The sequence below is a fragment of the Chiloscyllium plagiosum genome, unplaced genomic scaffold, assembly GCF_037043375.1.
Source record: "Chiloscyllium plagiosum isolate Xiang-an unplaced genomic scaffold, Cpla_swu_hap1 HiC_scaffold_9, whole genome shotgun sequence".
NCBI classification, from domain to species: domain Eukaryota; kingdom Metazoa; phylum Chordata; class Chondrichthyes; order Orectolobiformes; family Hemiscylliidae; genus Chiloscyllium; species Chiloscyllium plagiosum.
The window spans coordinates 107,486,245-107,495,135 of NW_028270147.1; the positions used below are offsets into that span (position 1 = coordinate 107,486,245).

Below are 8,891 nucleotides of genomic sequence, written 5' to 3' on the forward strand. Positions count from 1 at the left end.
GGCCCCATGATCTGGCTCAGAACTCAGTCCGAGCAATTAGAGATAGGCAATACATTTTAGGCTTGATTTAAAATAGATTATAAAATTGTTTATTTAAAAAAAATATTTAAAATAGTTAAATATATGTTAACCTGAATGCACAAGGCATAATTTGAAAATTTGCTGATGGTATGAAACTTGGATGTATTACGGCTGATGAAGAAGATAGTGTCGAACTTCAAAAAGCATGTAGGCAAGTTAATGGAATGAGTAGATGTTTGCAGATACAATTTAATGGAAAGAGATGTCATTGAATCATTTTGGAAGGAAAACGTGGAGAGACAAACAAACTAAAGGGTACAAGTATGGGTAGGTGGAGGGGCAGTAGGACATGGATGCAATTGTGCATCAGTCACTGAAGATGGCGGGATAGGTAGCGTTCTGATGAGAGAGCAGCTGATTAAAAGCAGATGCCATATCAACATGAGCCTAGAATACAGCGTGGATATGAAAAGAATGCTTCCTTTTCAAGGAGAATATAAAACTAAAATAAGTTCCCTCATTGAAGACCGAGAAAAGCAGGGTTTTTTTTCTTGCATAAGGTCATAGGGCTTTGGAACTCTTCTTCAAACATAGAAATGAAATCTCTGAATGTTTGTAGTGAAGAAGTAGATAGCCATTGCTTATCAAGAATCTATCGGAGTTAGGCAAGAATGTGGAATAATCAAGTCAGCCATGGGGAACAAGCTCAAGAGGATGAATCTCCTTCATCTGCCCCTAATTCATTTGACCATGTGGCTAGTTCCACCGTTGAAGGATCAGCGCCTTGAAAGCTTGTGGTTTTCAATAAAGCAGCTGAAGTGGCTGCAGGTTTGTGTGGGCGCGAATGGAAGGGGACTTTACCCATAATCCTCTGCAGCAGGGCAAGCGCTCTCTCGCCACTAGAGGGCAGCTGCTTCATTGTCCCTGATCAGTAAAACATAAACTGGGGCCCTGCTTGGAGCTAACCGACTCAATCTGTAGACACCCATAGAGAGAGAGCACAGCTTCAGAAGGACCACAATGAAAATGTCCCGTGTGATAAGAAAAGTACTTTGATCTGACATTTGTTTGTCTTCACAATGTGCTGTTTTGTTCATTCTGTGATACACATAGACAATGTCAGTACTGAGTGACACAAAGTATGTTTTCTCCTCTAGCCCCTTTCCAACACACCCTCTCAATCTTGCTTTACTCCTTATTGACTCTTCTACAATTGCCCCTGTTCCCTCACTCCATCCCGATCCCAGAGGAATTGATGGCCGGAGTTCATGACCCCGCACTGTGTGAAGGTTGGTGTGAAGTGAGGCCAGTGTGTTGGAGCTTGGGCTCCTGCCTCAGGCCCAGGTGTAGGGGCCTGTACAACAATTTGCATAGTGTCCTTTTTCTCTTTCTGATCGTACTGGAATTTTCAAGTTGCAGTAACTTGCTGGCAACAAGGTGTCTTGTCTAAAATATTCCCAGCACTGGACAGATCTCTGCTTTGTTTTTTTTCTCTCAGGAACCTGCTCTGTATTCAGTGCCTGTTATCATTAGTTTGTTGGAGTTCATATGTCAGCTGCTGCTTCCTTGCGATGGTACTGAAAAAAAATCATCAATGCCTCTTGAGATTTAAAATACTCTGTCTTCATGAAAGTGGTTGGCAGACTTTTTAACATCATTTAACATTCCAATGATGTGAATGCATCAGTGTTGCGTCTGGCTGGGAGCATTTAACATCATGGTCCTTGTTTTTAATGGATCCTGACTCGTGGTGATACAGTTTGCAATATTTCTCTCCCCTTTCGTGTTATTAAGAAGCTTGCAAATGTGTTATGGTGAGGACAATGCAACTTCAACACCATTTGACGGAGTGGGTGGCTGTTTGAATTCTTATCTCATTATCATCCAGCTTTCAAATAAAATGCTGTACTCTCTGAAATTAGATTGTACTCAGGTTTTATGTATATTGTGTTTTTATTTTATTTTTGGAATGCCAATTTGTCATAAAAATATTCTTTTCGGTTTTGTAGCTCAGTAGTTGTGTTTGTTCCCTGAGATACTAAGAGTTTACACAACCCTCCATTTGCCTGTGACCCAGTTGTTGGCTGAAGCCTCTGGTTGTTCGATGAGTCCAAGCCATTGTCTTGCTCTCTGCAGTTATACCATCAACTTGGTTTCTCAGTGTGAGCCAGGAGACCACTGCGTGGTGACTTCCTGTTCCACTGTCGGTGTAAAGGCAAGTGGGAACTGTCAAGGTTAATCCCAACATGAACATCAGAACATTATATTCAGCTGGAACAACATCCATTGACTCATTTCTTTGGCCGCCATTGCAGTAAAAACAAATCTCTCCCTTTGCCAGCACAAAGAGAAAGTGTCGGTCAGATTCCCTGGTGTGTGATGGTTTAGCCCAATAGGAGCAGCCCTGGTAGATCATGCTGTATCAGCCTGGACAGAATCCCCTGGGCAAACTCCAAATGAAAGCATGACCTTTAGTAGATCTGCTGCTACACAAAATATGGAATTGGAATCCTTGTTCCCGAATCACCTGGTCAAACCTAAATACAATTGAGAAAATATAAACCAAATCCATTTCCCAAGGACATATGTCACAACAAGAAAGTGGGGAGCAGACAGCTACTGTTCGCCTGTCTCTGGGGAGCGTCGCTTTTCCTGTCTCCGCTCTCTTTGTGGGATATCATTTTTACCATCCTTTCTGTCTGAGAATACTACTGTTCCTGTCCCCACTCTCTTGGGGACAGGTTGGGGATGTCACACCCAAACAGATTGTTCATTCCATTTACTCTCATGAAATGTGTAATCCCTGCTTAACTATGTGTGTGAGCCATGTGTGAAAGCCCTGCACAGCTAACGCTTCACTTCAATCAGATCACAGGGTCTGAGTTTGGTCTGTACTATCTGGACCCAGACAAAAACACTGACTGACTGGATCACGATCAAGATAACACAAATCAAATCCCAATGAGACTGCTGTTGACCTTCACCCTCAAAGCCTACTGAGGAGGTGGTCATTAATCCCAGTGTTGTCAAAGATTAAGTTCTCCCAGAGATTCATGATTCATTCTAGATTTAGCACAAGTGTGTGATGTTGTCAGGTGACAGCTGGGAAGACATGGAGATAAAAATATAAAAGCAGAGAGAATTATATTTATGCTATATGTTTCTTGAACTTAGGATGTTTGGAAATGTTTTACAGTAAATGAAATACTTCCAAAGTCCAGACATTGTTGTGATGTGGGAACTGGTACAGCCTGGGCAAGGCACATCATTTGGCAGCACCACCCAGAGACTGGAGGCAGCTCTGCTGTGAGGGAAGGACACTGAAGCACACAAGGACATGGGAAATAGGAGCAGGAGAAAGCCTCCACTTGCTGTCCATCCTTTCTTAAATATAGGGACCAAGATTGCACACAATACTCCAAATGCAGGCTCACTAACACCCTCAATAGTTTTAACAGGATTTCTCTACTTTAAAATTCCAACCCCCAGCAATAAAGGTGAAAATTCCATTCGCCTTCTCGATTACCTGCTGCTCCTGCACTAACTTTCTGTGTTTCATGCACAAAACTACCTAGATCACTCTGTACTGCACTTTGTTGGAATCTCTCAGTCTTTAAATAATAGTCAGCCTTTAGATTATTCCGACCCAAGTTCATGGTCTCACACTTTCTGACATTAAATTCCATCCACTGTGTATTAGTGTTTCATTTCCAGTTTGGTCTTCTCTTTGTGATTGACTGTCTCAATGCATCTGTCTGTAGCATGCCCCATTCCCATTTGTTGATGGCCCTGACACTTGATGATCTAACCCTTTCCTGCTGGTTCCATTCAATGACAGGCAGGAGGCTGGAAGAACACAGCAAGTCAGGCAGCATCAGGTGGTGGAGAAGTTGATGTTTTGGGTGTAACCCTTCTTCAGGAATGGGGTTAGGTGTAGAGGAAGCTGCAGATAAAGGGGATAGTAGGGACAGGATGATGAAGTGGGGATTGGTGATGACAGGTAGATGGTACAACTTGGTTGGTCAATGGGAGGAATAAATCTGTTAGGTGGCAGGGAGGAGTGGAAGGGAGGGAGAGGAGTTGGGAAGGGAGTAGGGGGAAGAGAAGTGTGGTTATTTGAAATTGGAGAACTTAATGTTAAGTTACCTGGGCTCTAGGCTGCCAGACGGAGATGAGGTATTGTTCCTCCAATATGTGGTTTTGTTCATTGTGGCAGTGGAGGAGGCTGATGATGGTCATGCCGGAAAGGGAATGGGAAGAGGAATTGAAATGGGCAGTGACTGAGAGGTCTGGTTGGCCCCTGCAGGCCTGGCTGAGATGCTCGGTGAAACATTCCCTAAGTTTATAGTTGGTCTTCCCAATGTAGAGAAGACCACATCGGGGACATCTGATGCAGTGAACGAGGTTGGAGGAGAGGCAGGTGAACCTCTGTCTCACCTGGAAGGACTGTTTGGGGCCCTGGATGGAGGGGAGGGATTGGTGAACCAGCAGGCTTTTCATCTTTTGGTGTTGCAGGGGAAGGTTCCTGGGGGTTTGGGAGGGTAGGAGGGCAAGTGGCACAAACCAAGAATTGTCAAAGGGAACTGTCCTTGAGGAAGGCAGCCAAGGGTGGGGAGACAACGATGTTCTTGGTGGTGTGGTCTAGTTGGAGTTGGTGGAAGTGTTTAAGGATGATGCGTTAATTGGTACAGGGATTGGTAATAGTTGAGGACAATGTGGACTCTGACTTTATTGTGTTTGGAGGGGGGTGGGTTTAGAGCAATGGAACGTGAAATGGAGGTGGTGCAGTGGATGACAGAAGGATCAGAAGGAGGAAAAGCATGTTGTTCATAAGAGGTGGACATTTGTGATCAACGAAACGTCTCCTCATCCGAGTAGATAGAGTGGAAGCAGAGGAATTGGGAGAATGGGATGGAGTTCTTGCAGGATACTGGTTGGGAGGAGGTGTTGTCCAGGTAGTAATGGGAGTCTGTGGGTTTGTAGTAAATGCCTGTTTGAGGATTATCGTCAAAATTGGAAATAGAGAGGTGAAGAAAGGGCAGGGAGGTGTCTGAGATGGATGAAGGTGAATTTGAGGACAGGGTGGAAGTTGTGGGGAAAGTCAATGAACTGCTTCAGTTCAGCCTGGCTGCAGGATGCTGCACTGATGTAGTCACTAATGTAATGGCAGAAGAATTGGGACACAGTGCCTGTATAGTCACTGAAGAGGGACTGGTCGACATAGCTCAACCGGGTGCCCATGACCACCCCTGGACCAGTTTGGCAAGGCGGAGGAGGGTATTGGTGGAGGGGGACTGGATGGGTTTGTTGCAGAGAAAAAGGTGTTGGGCCTGGAGGCCATCCTTGTGGGGTATGAACATATATAACATACATCCATAATAGAGATAAAGCACTTAGGGCTGGGGAACTGGAGGTTACTGAAGAGGTGGAGGGCATGGTTGGTGTAGCGGATGTAGGTGGGCAGTGCCTGAACCAAGGAGGAGAGTTGAGGTAGGATGAGAGGAGATCGGTGGGGCAGGGGCATGCTGAGACGATGGGTCAGCCGGGTAGTTGGGCTTGTGGATTTTGCGGAGCAGGTAGAACTGGGCAATGCAGGGCTGGGGGACTATGAGAGACAGTGGAGGGGAGATCCCTGGAGGCAATTGGGGCATTGACAGTGCGAGTGATTTTAGCCTGATGGGTCACGGTGGGGTTATGGGCAAGGGGGAAGTAGGACATGGTGTCTGAGAGTTGGGGTTTGGCCTCTGTGACATTTAGGTCTGTTCTCCAGACTAACACCACCCCACATTTGTCAGCGGGTTTGTTGGTGAACCAGGGGTTGACACAGAGAGAGTAGAGTGCTCGATCGGAGGGGGTGTGGTTGGAGTGGGTGAGGGGAGAAATTGAGGCGGCTGATGGCACATCAACAGTCAACAATGATGAGGTCTCGAATGTATAAACAGCTGGTGGTGGGGGTGGGTGGTGACCAAATGGAGGAGGAAGGTTGGAGGTGGGAGAAGGGGTCCTCAAAGGGAATTTGGGAGTTTTTGTTAAAGAAGAAGACATGGAAGTCGAGGTGGTGGAACAAGAGCTCTGTGTCATGGTGAGTGTGGATTTTGTTGAGATGGGGTTGGGCGGGAATGACTGTGAGCCCTTTCCTGAGGATGGACCTTTTGGCCTCAGAGAGTTCGAGGTCGGGGGTATAGTAAATATGGGGCAAGGCTCAGGGGTGAGGTTTTTGAGGGGGACCAAGTTGGCTGAAGGAGGGGAGGGGGGAAGGGTGATGGCATGTGGTGGGTGAGGGTTGGTTGTGGTGTAGCACAGGGGAATGGGTGTGGGAGAGAAAGGAGATTGGGACGGAGGTGGGTTGTGGAGTGAGGTGGGGGAGTGGGAAGATGGGGATGAGGTGAAGAGGGAGAAGTGGAGGGATAGGGTGCACTGTGGGGGTGGATGTGTGAGGAGGGAGAGCGAATGTGCTGGCTGGCTGCAGTTGGGCAGTTGGACTCAGGGTGACTCAGGGAAATGCAGTCTGAGTCTTGGTTGCAGAGTGGGTGGGGCCAGAGGTGGAGGCAGAGGCTGGAGCGAAGTCAAGGCCGGCCCGAGTGTTTTGTCCCGGGTTCAATTCCAGCCTCAAGCAACTGTCTGTGTGGAGTTTGCACATTCTCCAATTGTCTGCACAGGTTTCCTCTGGATGCTCTAGTTTCGTCCCACAATCTAAAGTGGTGCGAGTTAGGTGAATTGGCTGTGCTAAGTTGCCCATAGGGATCAGGGATGTGTAGATTAGGTTCATTAGTCAGGGCAAAAGTAGAGTAATGGGATAGGGGATTGGGTCTTGGGTGGGTTACTCTTCCAAGGGTCAGTGTGGACTTGTTGGGCCAAATGGCCTGTATCCTCACAGTAGGGATTTTATGACAGTCCATTCCAGATTCCCACCACCCGCTGAGTGAAAACAGTCTTCCCCAAATCTTATTTGCGGTGTCCATGATGAAATCGTTCAAACCATTCATTTTGTCTAGTGCCATTTAGCTCTTGAGCTCCTTGTTCAATAAATGTTTTATTCTTTTTTGATAAAATATGAGTTCCCTGACAGGGACAGTTAACTTTGTCCAGTCAGGGAGTCCTGGCTGACAGATAAAAAGAGGAGTGTCTTAATCCCTACCCTCCCCTTCACTGTTTGATCGCACAGCATTGCCCTTTGAGGTGAAGGGCACTGCTTGTCACTGGCCACCCGGGTGTTTTCCTATCTTCCTGGTGGTGGAAATCGAATAAAGATTCATACACCTTGTGTCTCTCACTGTGTCTCACACTTGCATACACACACCATGGGTGCTGGGGAAAAAAATAATTAGCACACCGCAGTTTGGTGGTAGTGTGGGGGAAAAACAAAAAAAAAGTAAACAGGGAATTATCACACAGATTTGCCCTTTGATGTGAAGGGCACTGCTTGTCACTGGCCACTCGGGTGTTTTCCTTTTGAGAGATGGATCAGTGTGAGTGTGTGAGTGCACGTGCAAGGACTCTCCTCCTTGAAGGGGTCTGAGAGGAAGGGGACTGTCCCTGGACCAGCTGACCCACAAAAAGAAGAAAAAAAAGAGGAGTGTCTTAATCCCTGCCCTCCCCTTCACTGTTTGATCACACAGCATTGCCCTTTGATGTGAAGGGCACTGCTTGTCACTGGTCACTCGGGTGTTTTCCTTTCTTCCTAGTGGTGGAAATTGAATAAAGATTCGTGCACCTTGCATCTCTCACTGTGTCTCACACCTGCACACACACACACAACATGGGTGCTGGGGAAGAATAAGCACTACTGCAGTTAGGCGGTAGTGTGGGGGTGAAAAAAACAGACGTGTCAGGGGTTCTGATCATTCTGAGAGCTGGCTCTGAGGAGCTAGATCAGTGTATATAACTCTCCACATGTAAGTAAGAAAAAAAGAAAAAAAAAGAAAATAAAAAAAGGAGAAAAAAAGAGGAGTGTCAGAAGGACTGATACTCTGGTACCTGACTCTGAATAACAACCTGCTAACCATCCCCCTCCTTCTGTCACCCTCAATCTCCCCATGCTTACTCTTGTGGCCCCTTCGATCCAGCCTGTGCTGCCTTTGGGCGAAGTTGACCTTCCCTCCATCACCCAGGAACGTGGCCATCATCCCAGAGCAATCGCACTTTTAACTTGAGGGTCATCACAGCTGAGGCAGGGGGAGAGAAAGTGGCACCTTCATGGTGGTCATACCTGTCATTAATCCACTGCAACCTCTCTTGGGGCTGCAAGAATTCAACCTCCCTCACTCAGACAGCTCCCCTCCCTGGAAGGTAATATTGCTGCACCTAGTTTTGAGTTAATTAACCATTGAAATATGACTGTGAGGAGCCAGCATTGGCTGGGCAGGCAACCACGACTGCTCTGACCTTGGATTCAGAAAATCTCTTCGGAATTTATCAACACATTCGGGAGCACAGTGCCCACTGCCTCTGAAATCCCTCACTTACCGAGACTACACTCTCAGTATTCACCTTTTTCAGCTGTCATCTCAACTTACTATAAATTCTGTGTCCAATAATCCTGCCCTCCAGCTACCTGATGAAGGAACAGCGCTCCATAAGCTTCCACTTCCAAATAAACCTTTTTGACTATAACCTGGTGTTGTGTGATTTTTAACTTTGGCCATCTGAATGAGCTGCCATCTCAGACTGAATCAGATGAACCGTTTTTCATTCATGATTTGAGAAGATTAAAGCCTAATCTTCAACCCCCAGCACAAAGCCCGTTCTCAATCCATCGCTCGGAGACACATACCTCAGAGAGACACCTCCAGACAGCACAGAGTAACACATACGCACTGAAAGAGATACCTACAGGCAGCACTAAGTAACACATGCACTCTGAGAAATAG

General features: G+C 46.5%; 1 gene segment (V, D, J or C); it reads left to right on the plus strand.

Moving 5' to 3' along the window:
• The window catches only part of LOC148149232 (Ig kappa chain V region Mem5-like), a 405,056-nt gene that overhangs the window by 338,329 nt on the left and 57,836 nt on the right, over window positions 1–8,891 (plus strand).